Source organism: Schistocerca nitens, chromosome 4 (genome assembly GCF_023898315.1).
Source record: "Schistocerca nitens isolate TAMUIC-IGC-003100 chromosome 4, iqSchNite1.1, whole genome shotgun sequence".
In the NCBI taxonomy this organism is placed as follows: domain Eukaryota; kingdom Metazoa; phylum Arthropoda; class Insecta; order Orthoptera; family Acrididae; genus Schistocerca; species Schistocerca nitens.
Genome location: NC_064617.1, coordinates 818067569 through 818080518, shown reverse-complemented (window position 1 = coordinate 818080518; position 12950 = coordinate 818067569).

Genomic DNA, 12950 nt, shown 5'->3' with positions numbered 1-12950 from the left:
TCCAGATACAGATTTGACTGCTGAACTACATTATCTAATATCTCAGTGCTTAATAAAAAGGAAGTTTTTCTGTGTTTCATTTTGTCAGTGAACTACCCCCAACTGGTTTTCCTTGCGTATCACTGTGAAGCAAGTTGGAAATAGCAGTATCATCTGACAGTTCTTCTTCTGCCAATAACTTTTCTTGATTTATGGTATCATTTCAATGTCCACAGCACACACACTGTTTACACTATTGTTGTTATCAGGCTGTGAAACAAAATAGATCACTGTCCTACAAAGTGTATGAAAATAATTCATCAACTGCAAGTCTTATCAGTTTCTGTTTTGGAATCCTCGTGATCACTAGTCAATGATCGACACTTACTTCATTACAATGTGAAAAAATCCCAGAAACTTCATTTAGCACACAATAAAGAAACAAGCTGATATGTTATAATAATATATACTACAGAAATGAAGCAATGTCTTCCAACTTTGCAACTGACAACAGTGGTGATCTCATGAGAAACAAAAACTGATTGTTGCAGTAGTTTTTATACACCTGGTGCAGTTCACTACCACAAGCTGTCAGGCACATCCAGAATTGGTGAGACATATTCCCATGAACATTGTAGAACCACTAAGTTGGTGATAAGTACATTTTCTGAAGTCCACAAAAGAAGTATTAATTTTGTGGTAAGTATACTTCCTGTGTCACATGGAGAGACTATTGTGGAGTAAGTATCTTTACCAATGCCCTTTAAAACATCATTATTTGGCAGTGTGCATTTTCCCACAACCCCAAAACATGTAATTCACAACAGACAGAAAATATAGCTGGTGTACAGAATGCCACTAGATTCCAGGAGTGTACAGAAGTGGTATGACTTATTCCCATAAATGCAGTAAACAAATACAGTTACTGGTAAGTATATCTCCCAGGGCCTCTCAAAGGGTTAATATGGTAATGTAAAGTCCTTGGTGGAATACAGGCAGCAGTGGAACAATGTAGTCTTGTTTATGTGCCTATTGACTAAACTATTTGGTGAGTTTTCTTGCAACACTATGAATCCATTTTTCCTTTACACCAATAACTACAATAAAAAAAGAGAGAAATCTTTGAATGATTTTTCTGCCATTTAACAGTACAAACTTCTTTATATTATTATTATGATTATGATTTTGGCCTCAAGCAATTATTAAGTACAACACTGAAAGAAATGTTTATACAAATGCTGAGAAAGTGAAACAGACAACAATTTTGCAGTGAACACACAGTGCATAGAATGGCGATCACTCTGCTGCAGAAATAATTCAAAAGCCAAGATCGCTTCAATACCGTTTACTGGATAACCGGTTTCAACACACTAAAGGTGCCACCATCGGATCTGTCAAGATATAACATGACAGGTTTGAGGGAGGGCTTACATGAGTTACACTATATACATTACTATTAGCACAGTACCACATACCTGAATATAGCTTAACATTTATAAACCATTTAGATATAATGATACATGAGGCAGACCAGCTGATATAAAATCATTGTGACAAAAAATAAAAACAACTGCTCTCATGGTCAAATCTTGCATTTCAATGTATTACGAAAATCTGACTGGCAAGACTGTTTGGGATGTTTGTCAATATGGCCAACTCTACGTTCTGAATTTTTTCCTACCTGTGAGAAGAGATGGTTGCTAATAGGAACTTTTATGAATTGCGAATCACATGCAGCATTCTCTTCACCATAAGAATAATACGAAAATAAACATTTTGCCATGTATTCTTTCGTGTTTGCTGCTATCTCATTTAAATCCTGTCTGCCTAATAAACTACGAAACTAGTGTGAGACAACAGCAAACGCGGAAGAATATACATATCATGCCATGTTTATATTCGTATTATTCTTATGCCTAATAGTGATACAGTCAGAAATGAAGCACGGCAATTGATTAGATTTTTAAATCTAACATGACTCTAATTTGTGTGCAGACTGTAATGTACAAGAGGCGTCTGCAAAGATTTTCAAACGGAGAAAAATTTTAGCTAAACTCCCATTCAGAACATCTTCTATCATATGCAGTCCATTATTTGGTTCTTGTTGATCATTATCAAAGAAAGCAGCAGTGTAAGTAACAAGAATCAGCAGTCCCTTGCCATTGTTTCGCTAATGAGCAAGCCATGCCGCGAGCGGCAACAGGTCGTAAACACACATTATCAGAATGCGACAAACAATGCATGACACAGTACAATAACGCATTTTCTGCTAAAAGTGATGTAAACACCTATAACAAAGAGAACAGCACTTATCAGAGCAAAGAAAAATAAGCAATCGATTCAAATCAGACGAAGCACGTGAAAAAGGAAGGGTACCTGTATAAATACGGACGGAGCGCCTGAAGCATAACAATGGCGACCCGGTAAAGCTCAATTGCTAAGTTTACGACTCGAACCAAACTACTGTAGCTGTATCATCATTCATTCGACCTAAATTGTGTCTCATATTACAATGGACCAACTTTGTTTCGATTTGCAGGTGCGGCCTAAAACTTTTCTCTCCCCTTGAATTTCGAGTCACAAATTTCAGGTGCGGCTTAGATTCGGGAAATTTTTTTTCCCTTGATTTCGCGTCTCATTTTTCAGGTGCGGCTTAGATTCGAGTAAATATGTTATCTACACAGTGCGACACCCAGTGTAATGAAGCTTGATGATAACTTTACTTAACAAAGTCTAATTATACCCAACATGTAAGTAGTATTATTTCAATAACTTTTAATCTGACATTGGAATGGCATAATTATGGCCTTCCTTAATTTCATGTGCCTATGCAGGTTTTTATAGTTGGTTTGTACTACGTTCATAATGAGTGTATAGATCGTGAGAGCCTTTTATAGAACGTTAGTGCTTTTTTAGCATTTACAATACCTAAGACCGTAGTGCCCAGGTAGGTAAAGCCCAGCATATAGTTTTTAATCACTCGTCACATCGTATCTAAGTCGTGTTATAAACAGCTTCCTATGTTTAAATTCCTGACTTCCATATATGAATAAGGGTAAATTATAATATGTAGTTTTGTATGGCACTAATATGGATAATGCCTTTGCTTCAGATGTTTTTACTCTGTAATTGACATACTTTATAGTATGCATACCATGTATAGTATGTAAAGTAAGTATATGCGAAAGTGCTCTTTGCGTGGGTATTTGACTAGCAGTAATAGTAAAGTTATATTGTAGTAATAATGAGTGGTTATACCATGGGACTGTGTGCACTGCATGGACAGCGCTACCTAGTGGCCGGTTGTGAACCACTAGAATCGAAGCAGGTAAACCGGTGCGGAATAGGGCAGTGTGATGCCGACCGTTGTTAGTTGAGCAGTGGTCATGTACCAAATAGTTTTATCTTGTGACTTCAGTTTTACATAGGCCTATCTCATGGAAAAGAATAACCATGAGAACAGTTGTTTTTATTTTTTGTCACAATGATTTTATATCAGTTGGTCTGCCTCATGTATCGTTATATCCAAATGGTTTATAAATGTTAAGCTACATTCAGGTATGTGGCACTATGCTAATAGTCTAACTCATGTATGCCCTCCCTCAAACCTGTCATGCTATATCTTCACAGATCAGATGATGGCACCTTTAGTGTGTTGAAACCAGTTATCCAGTAAATAGTATTTAAGCGATCTTCACTTTTGAATTATTTATAGACCACAATTTAACATAATTATGCCATTCCAATGTCAGATTAAAAGTTATTGAAATAATACTACTTACATGTTGGGTATAATTAGACTTTGTTAAGTAAAGTTATCATCAAGCTTCATTACACTGGGTGTCGCACTGTGTAGATAACGTATTTACTCGAATCTAAGCCGCACTCGAATCTAAGCCGCACCTGAAAAATGAGACGCGAAATCAAGGGAAAAAAAATTTCCCGAATCTAAGCCGCACCTGAAATTTGTGACTCGAAATTCAAGGGGCGAGAAAAGTTTTAGGCCGCACCTGCAAATCGAAACAAAGTTGGTCCATTGTAATATGAGACACAATTTAGGTCGAATGAATGATGATACAGCTACAGTAGTTTGGTTTGAGTCGTAAACTTAGCAATTGAGCTTTACCAGGTAGCCATTGTTATGCGTCAGGCGCTCCGTCCGTATTTATACAGGTACCCTTCCTTTTTCACGTGCTTCGTCTGGTTTGAATCGATTGCTTCTTTTTCTTTGCTCTGATAAGTGCCGTTCTCTTTGTTATAGGTGTTTACATCACTCTTAGCAGAAAATGCGTTATTGTACTGTGTCATGCATTGTTTGTCGCATTCTGATAATGTGTGTTTACGACCTGTTGCCGCTCGCGGCATGGCTTGCTCATTAGCGAAACAATGGCAAGGGACTGCTATTTCTTGTTACTTACACTGCTGCTTTCTTTGATAATGATCAACAAGAACCAAATAATGGACTGCATATGATAGAAGATGTTCTGAATGAGAGTTTGGCTAAAATTTTTCTCCGTTTGAAAATCTTTGCAGACGCCTCTTGTACATTACAGTCTGCACATAAATTAGAGTCATGTTAGATTTAAAAATCTAATCAATTGCCGTGCTTCATTTCTGACTGTATCACTATTAGGCATAAGAATAATACGAATATAAACATGGCATGATATGTATATTCTTCCGCGTTTGCTGTTGTCTCACACTAGTTTCGTAGTTTATTAGGCAGACAGGATTTAAATGAGATAGCAGCAAACACGAAAGAATACATGGCAAAATGTTTATTTTCGTATTATTCTTATGGTGAAGAGAATGCTGCATGTGATTCGCAATTCATAAAAGTTCCTATTAGCAACCATCTCTTCTCACAGGTAGGAAAAAATTCAGAACGTAGAGTTGGCCATATTGACAAACATCCCAAACAGTCTTGCCAGTCAGATTTTCGTAATACATTGAAATGCTGCTACGTTCAAAGATGAACAATACGGAATTTGTATTTACTTCGTTGGATAATGTATGAAAATGCAGTGGTCGAAACTCGAGGCGGAGAGAAAAGCTCGTCTTCCACCCTTTTTTTTTATTTATTTACTGACGCAGAGGTTTTGGTGCCAGTAATTATCTTTGTGCCTGCAAAGCATGCATGTGTAGTGCTACATACATTCGACGGCAGAAGTTAATTGTGGCGGCACGTACCAACATTTTTCACAGCTTCCGCTTGCTTTGCACTCGATTCTAAGCCACAGGCGGTTTTTTGGATTACAAAAACCGGAACAAAGTGCGGCTTAGATTCGAGTAAGTACGGTAAGTACAAAATCACAAAAATATATGGCAGACAACTAGCAAACTTATTTTCCAATCACAGAACAATTAATCCACAGAATGAACATCAATACAATCATTACATTAGTAGTGAACATGGTCTCAAAATACGAGGGTACGTCAATTATTATCCACAAAGGAGTTATAAGATTTTATTGTAATCAATAACAGGAAACTTACAAGAACATCATTTTTCGACAGAGGCTTCTTTATTTCAACACACTTGGTCCATCGTTGTACAGGCTTCCTGATTCCCTCATAAAAGGAGGTTCTCGGCTGAGCTGCGAGCCTGGAATTCAACGCTTCTTTCTTCATCTGAGACAAATCGATGGCCCCTTAATGCCTGTTTGAGTGGACTAACCAAGTGATAATCAGAAGGGGCAAGATCGGGACTATTTGGAGGACGATCTAGTACTTCAAATTTGAGTTTCTAGAGCGTTTCAGCAGTGGGGGCAGCAGTATTAGGACGGGCATTGGTGTGCAACAACACACGACCTTTTGACAGCAATCCTCGGCGTTTGCTTCAAATTGCAGGCTTTGCCTAGCAATAAGCATCTCACTGGAACGTACACTGTTTATTGTTGTGCCCCTTTCCCCATAATGTTTCAGCACTGGACCTCATTCATCCCAAAAAACCGTAAGTATCAGTTTTCCTGTGGATGGTCAGGTCTTGAACTTTTTCTTGCATGGCGAATTTGGATGTTTCCATTCCATACTATGCCACTTACTCTCCAGCTCGTAATGATGGATCCATGTTTCGTTACCAGTAAGGATCCTGTCTAAGAAGCTGTCCTCTTCATTACCACAGCGATCCAAATGTTTTTTGCAGATGTCCAATCACGTTTGTTTATGCAACTGTGTGAGTTGTTTTGGGATCTATCTTGTATAAACTTTATGAATCCCAAGTCTGTTGTGGATGATTTCGTAGGCAGAACCATGACTAATTTGCAGACGATGTGCCACTTCATCAATTGTTAATCATCTGTCTAAGAGAATCATTTCACGTAAATGCTCAATGGTTTCTTCATTTGTGGGGGTAAATGGTCGTCCAGCTCCTTCTCCAGGCGTAACAGCTCAGTGGCCATTTTGGAATTTTTCAATCCATTCGTAGACACCCCATTGTGGCACAACATTGTTTCAGTACTGTACCGTAAGTCTTCGATAAATTTTAGCTCCTGATACACCTTCCAACCACAAAAAACGGATCGCTGAATGTTGCTCTTCTTTGATGCAAATAGACAGTGGAGCAGCCATGATTAACAGCACGGCAGTGATAATGAAACTAAGCTAGCAACTTTAAAATTGCAAAGATATAACAACAAATGAACAAAGCATTCGTCATCAACATAAAATGACAGTACTACCAAAATAAACAAAAATATAACTAAGTTGCTGATAATAATTGGCTTACCCTCCTATGTCATAGAAGTTATTAGTTGACTGGTGGTCACAGATGAACAGTGTAGGTTGTAAGTCTATGTTGCATATTTCATGGTTGTGCAAAGATCTTAGGTACGTAAAATTGAAATGCATTCATACATCTTTGGAAGAAATGTGCTATCTGTGAATACAAGGTGTAAGCAATATCCTTACAGCACGTAAACATTTTTCTCTAAAAAATGTACTCTGCATCATATATTGGCTTAATTGAGAAACACCCACAAATCAGTGCATGTAGAATGATTACAACAATTACAAAACACAACCATTTGTCTAATCTTATTATGAAGTGGGTTTGTGTGTCATAACATAAACATGGTACATAAAATTACGAAAGTTAACCATTTATATATTACGTGTTGTAACCAACATGTTGTGGAAAAGATATAAGGCTTAAAATACAAGCTATTAAATGCACAATTCATATAATGATTGGGCATCTATAAACATGGGGTGATGGTGGTGGGGGGTGGAATGGATTTGGGAACAAAGCTTGAGATGAGATGGTGGTGGGAAAGTTATCAATATGTACAAAATTATTTTTCAGTGTTGTACTCAACACTACAGATGCCTCCAGCTGCTGTATCTGTGTGGACAGTAGATTCAATGGTAGTATTTCCCATAGTGTGTCAGTTCACAAAGATTCGAATGATTCAAATCTTGTCTTGGTATTCTAAGCCACAAATACACCTTTCCCGTTTTCTGTAAGACTGATGGCAAGGAAGAAAACAAAACAGTTGATTGTTGTTTGTACAATTTTTGTTTGAAATTAGATGTAAGTATAAAGAATATATGTATGTGAAACAATTTGTCTAATGGTTTAGGAACTTGCTATTGTAGTTGAAATGGATTCCAAGCAAGCAAACAGAACTGCACATTTTCACAGCACAGAAGAGCATTTTCTTTCTTACTGTCAGTTTTAAAAGGAAACCCATACAATATTGTTTGAAAAATATATAGCCTTCATCTGTCTGAATGTTTATTAGTGTATTGTGTAAAAGTTTGAAGTTAATTGATCAAAGAGTTTCTGAGATTTTTGCTAATAATGTTTCCATTTTCTGTATTAAATATATATTTACATATTCTATACATTATAAATATACAGCCTGTGTCCGTCCAAATGTTCATTGTAATACTGTGTCAATACCTGAAGTAAATTGGTCAAGAACTTTTCAAGATATTTTGATAACACCATTTGCCATTTATATATCACATATACTCATATAGTATATATATTAATATATAGCCCACACTGTCAAATGTTCACTGGAGTACAGTGTAAAAATTTAAAGTAAATCAAAGAACTTTTTGAGATTCCCCTTTACATATTCCATATATATTTCTATATTATAGTTAAAAACTATATAGACTATGTCCATCTTATTGTTCATTAGAGTATCAGTACAAGTCTGAAGTAAATACGTAAGGAACTTTTTGAAATTCTTGGTAACAATGTTTTCCATTAATACATTATACACAGGGGATAGGAAAAATAATTGGAACAGTCGTAATAATGGGATGGTTGTGTTTTACAATCAACAACGCAGGGAAGGCACGTGTCACACTGGACTGTGCATGTTCAGTACGGACCAGGCATCAGTGCAGGTTGTTTACGAGTACTGCACACTTCGTATCTGCATTCAGAGGCCAAGGTTGAAGTGAATGAAAGACCTAAAAGAGTTCCAAAGAGGCCATATTGTGGGGGCTGATTAGCTGGAACATCAGTAACCAAGACAACCAACTTCTTGAATGTTTCAAGAGCAACTGTTTTAACAGCCATGACGGTTACACAAAACGTGGAAAGACTTCATCATGTAAACATAATAGTAAGTGCAAATCAAAATTAAATGACAAAGATCATTGTATGTTAACACAAACTGTATCAAAATAACACAACACTACAGTGGCTAAAGTGATTGCAGAGCTCAATGGCCATCTTTGAGACCCAGTAACTATCGACACTGTCACTGAGAACTCCATAAAGCGAATATTCATGGATGTGCTGCTATAAAGAAACCAATAGTGACAACAACCAAAAGGATAAAACATGGTGTCAGGAGCACAAGTTCTGGATGGCTGATCAGTGGAGAAACGTCACATGGTTCAGTGAGTCAATGTTTTCATCATTTCCAACATCGGGCTGGGTTTAAGCCTGGAGAACGCCAAAAGAAGCCTACAAACCTGATTGCTTGATTCCATCAGCTAAGCATGGAGATGGAAGTGTGATGGTGTGGGCAGCCATAGCATGGTATTCCGCTGGTCCCATCATTACTCTCAAAGACCATGTTACAGCCAATGATTATGTGCACCCCATGATTCAAATATTGTTCCCCATCAATGATGCCATATTTCAGGACATAATGCACCCATTCACACAGCCAGGACAGTACAATTGTGGTATGAGGAGCATGCAACTGAATTGCAGCACCTTCCCTGGTTACCACAGTCCCTGGACTTGAACATTATCAAACCCTTGTGGGCGATATTGGAGCCCAGACTCTGGAGCAGATTTCTGCCTCCCTCGTCACTACAGGAATTAGAAGAGGTTCTGATCAAAGAATGCCATTACACTCCACTGGAGACTATACAATCATTATATGTCAGTATTCCAAGAAGAATCGCATATGTATTATGGGAAAATGGTGGTCCTATCCCTTATTAATAAACCATTCCCAAGTAAATACAAGTGTTCACATTATTTTCCTATCCCTGTATATTAAAAATATATCACCTATATCTGTTGGGGGGGGGGGGGGAGGTATCAAATATTTTGAGACGTGGTAGTACTCATCGAAACAAGAACAATAAGTCCAACAAACATGGGTCCAGAAAAGCATACTTTCCGAGATAAACACATGTTTATACGAAGGGCTGTGGGATGCTCAGTGGCGGATGTTTGCAAAGTCGTTCCATTGGTGCCCCGGCAAATGTGTCAGCAGGGTTTTATGACGTCTTACTCGCAGTACCCTACCTACCATTTGGTGGTCTACAGTCAGTTGTGTGTTTCGAGTTGTGTTGTAGGCTACGTTAGTTTTCGTTGTATTTGTGTGTCGTATCATACAGTACTGTCAACCCTGGGTACGTATCATGGTGTTTCACCTTCTTACAAATGCGGATTCACTTGCGTGTTTGCTGTTATTATGTTGTTTGTATGTACAAATGGTAGTACATTTACATTGTCTCTCTTCCACCACTTGTTCGCAATGGAAGCCTACTACTTGACAAGTGAAATGGCGGATATGATATTCTGCTATGGTTTAGCAAATGGATGTAGCCTGCAAGCCCATGCTCTCTACACTGAAAAATATCCATAGCGCAGAGTGCCCTCTGATAAGCAGTTTGGCAGACTTTTCCTGCACCTGAGGGACATAGGTATCCTTGCACCTCGGAAGACTGACAACGGAAGACCCCACACATTCCACACGCCTGACATGGAGGAGCGTGTGCTACATTCAGCGGAAGAAACCCCTGGGACCAGTGTGCGACAATAAGCAGCAGTAGGAGGCGTGGCTCTCTATTACCTGTGTGTGTGTGTGGGGGGGGGGGGGGGGCTGTACTTAATGAACAACTGCTGTAGATATATCATCTAAACAGTGTTCAGACTCCAAGGCCACAGGATCATCGGGGCAGACGGTGGTTCTGTCAATGGCTGTTGCAGAAGTGTGCCACAGATCCACTGGTCACATTGAACATTTTATTCACCAATGAGGCAGAGTTAGCAAGAGATGGTGTTGTGAACTGCAATCCCCAAGCAACTCTGGAAAGCAACACTGATTCTCAATCAATGTACGGGCAGGTGTACTTGGTGATAGATTAATAGGGCCACAAGTGTTAGCCGCAAAGGCTAGCTGGGGTACACTATCTGGACTTCATCATTAATGTATTGCCTAACTCGTTGCAGGTTATGCCATGGCAGCAATGAATACAAATGCGGTTCATGAATGATGGCGCACCAATGTGCACAAACATCTGATGCAGGTATTTCAGCACCCCTGGATTGGTCAAGGGGCCCCACACCTTGGCCTGCTCATTCCCCAGACCTCAATACCCTAGACCTTTGGTGGAATCGACAATGTGCAAACACTATCGGGTCACGTCTTCAACGTGTGCCAGCATGTATGAAACAACTGGGTATACTTCAAAGGGTGTCTTATTCCTTGTGCCCGAGGGCAGACGGTTGCATTGTCATGAATGGATGCTATGTGGAACACCCCCTGTAAACACTTGTCTATCGCAGAAAGTATGCATTTTCAGACCCATGTTTGGTGGAATTATTTTCCTTGTTTCAATGAGTACTACCACCTCTCAAAGTTTTCAACACTTTTTTGATCAACACACACACACACACACACACACACACACACACACACACACACACACACCAACTTTCCAACATTTTTTTCTTATACAGTGTGAGTGCGTGGGCGTGCGTGTGTGTGTGTGTGTGTGTGTGTGTGTGTGTGTGTGTGTGCGCGCGCGTCCTATGCTCAAAGTTTATTAGAGTAACGTGTAAAAATTTGAAGTAAATCAGTCAAGTACTTCATATAGCATGTATACACTCATATACCATACATACTAAAGAAATGTGGAGCCTACGTCCATCCAAACATTTATTAGAGTGTTTTGTGATTTTGCTAATAAAATTGCCCTTGTAAATAGTATGTATGTACTTACACAAATGTTTTATTTAAAAAACCAAGATGGAATGCAACATATTATGAAAAGGATACTTGCTACTCAGGATATAGTGGAAATGCTGAGTCACAGATAAGCACAACAAAAAGACCGTCAAAAAATAAGCTTTCGGCCTACAAGGCCTTTGTCAAAAATACACACACACACACACACACACACACACACACACACACACACACACACACAATGACCACGGCCTCTGGCAGCTGAAGCCAGAGTATGGTCTTTTTGTTGTGCCTATCTGCGATTCCGCATCTCCGCTATATGGTAACAGCTATCCTTTCATAATACAGTGATTTTTAAAAAAATTGTAGTCTCTGTCTGTCCAATCATTTGAGCATCATGTAGAAATCTGAAGTAAATTGGTCTTTTACTTTTTGAGATTTTTGGTAAAAATGCTAAACACAACTTAGTTTTGTGGAGTAGTTCAGATGACTTAAGGCTGAAATCATGATAATAATATAAAATAGAGACATTTGTACTGTCAAATGGTGGAAATGTCACTCAAACATTATTATATGACAGTGGCTCAAAAATATAAGAAGGTTATAAAGAAAGAGAAAAGAGAGAGAGAGAGAGAGAGAGAGAGAGAGAGAGATCTGGTCTAAAGGATCTTGTACCAGGAAGAGAGATGTATGAAGTATCTCTAATCAAGACACGGATGTACACTATGACCAATACTGGAAGTTATTCACTGTATGATCAAAAACTGCACTATGGACAGAAAATTCAAAATTTTGAGATCAATTCAAATACAATTTGGAGCACTGTAGGTATGATAAAGACATGTAGTGTTCAACTCACTGGTGAGAGTAGTTGCAAGACAGATGACAGCAGATTCAAATTTTTAACCATTAAATTCAATGACTACATTACAACAGTAGCTGAAAAATATGGAAAAAATGATGGACCATCAAAAGCAGATCCATTACACTTACTTAGTCACAAAGTGTATACTGTACCAACAGCCATGTTCTGTCAAATCACAAAATGATGGTATGGAAGGAGTTCAAGTTACGTATGTCACCCCGCACTAAGACTACTGTGCAACAACAGAAGCACATTTTCAGGAGAGAGTAAATGATGTGTTTTCCTGCAGATATATTCCCACTGTGGTACAGTTAATAGATGTGAGTGAAATGATGCGGCAATTGGCAATGTACTTTGAAGTTGAAGTATGTAGGATAGTACGATTCTTGTGGGCGAAACTTCTAAATTGAACACAAATTTACTGTGAAATTCTGGCAGTGTATGGACAAAATATAATTTCACATACAGTCATGATAAAATGGTGTCAATAATTTGACCATCTGTGCACAGATGTAGTTATGCTGGAAATAATGCCAGTGGTATCAACCACAGATGACAATGTGATGACAATCTTTTTGGTGAGCTGAAAGAACATCTGGCAGGAAAGAGATTTTCCAACAATGAGAACATTCACACAGCAGTTTTCAAATGGCTCCATGACCCACAAAGCAGATTTTTATCATTGAGGAATTGAACAGTTGGTAGATTGT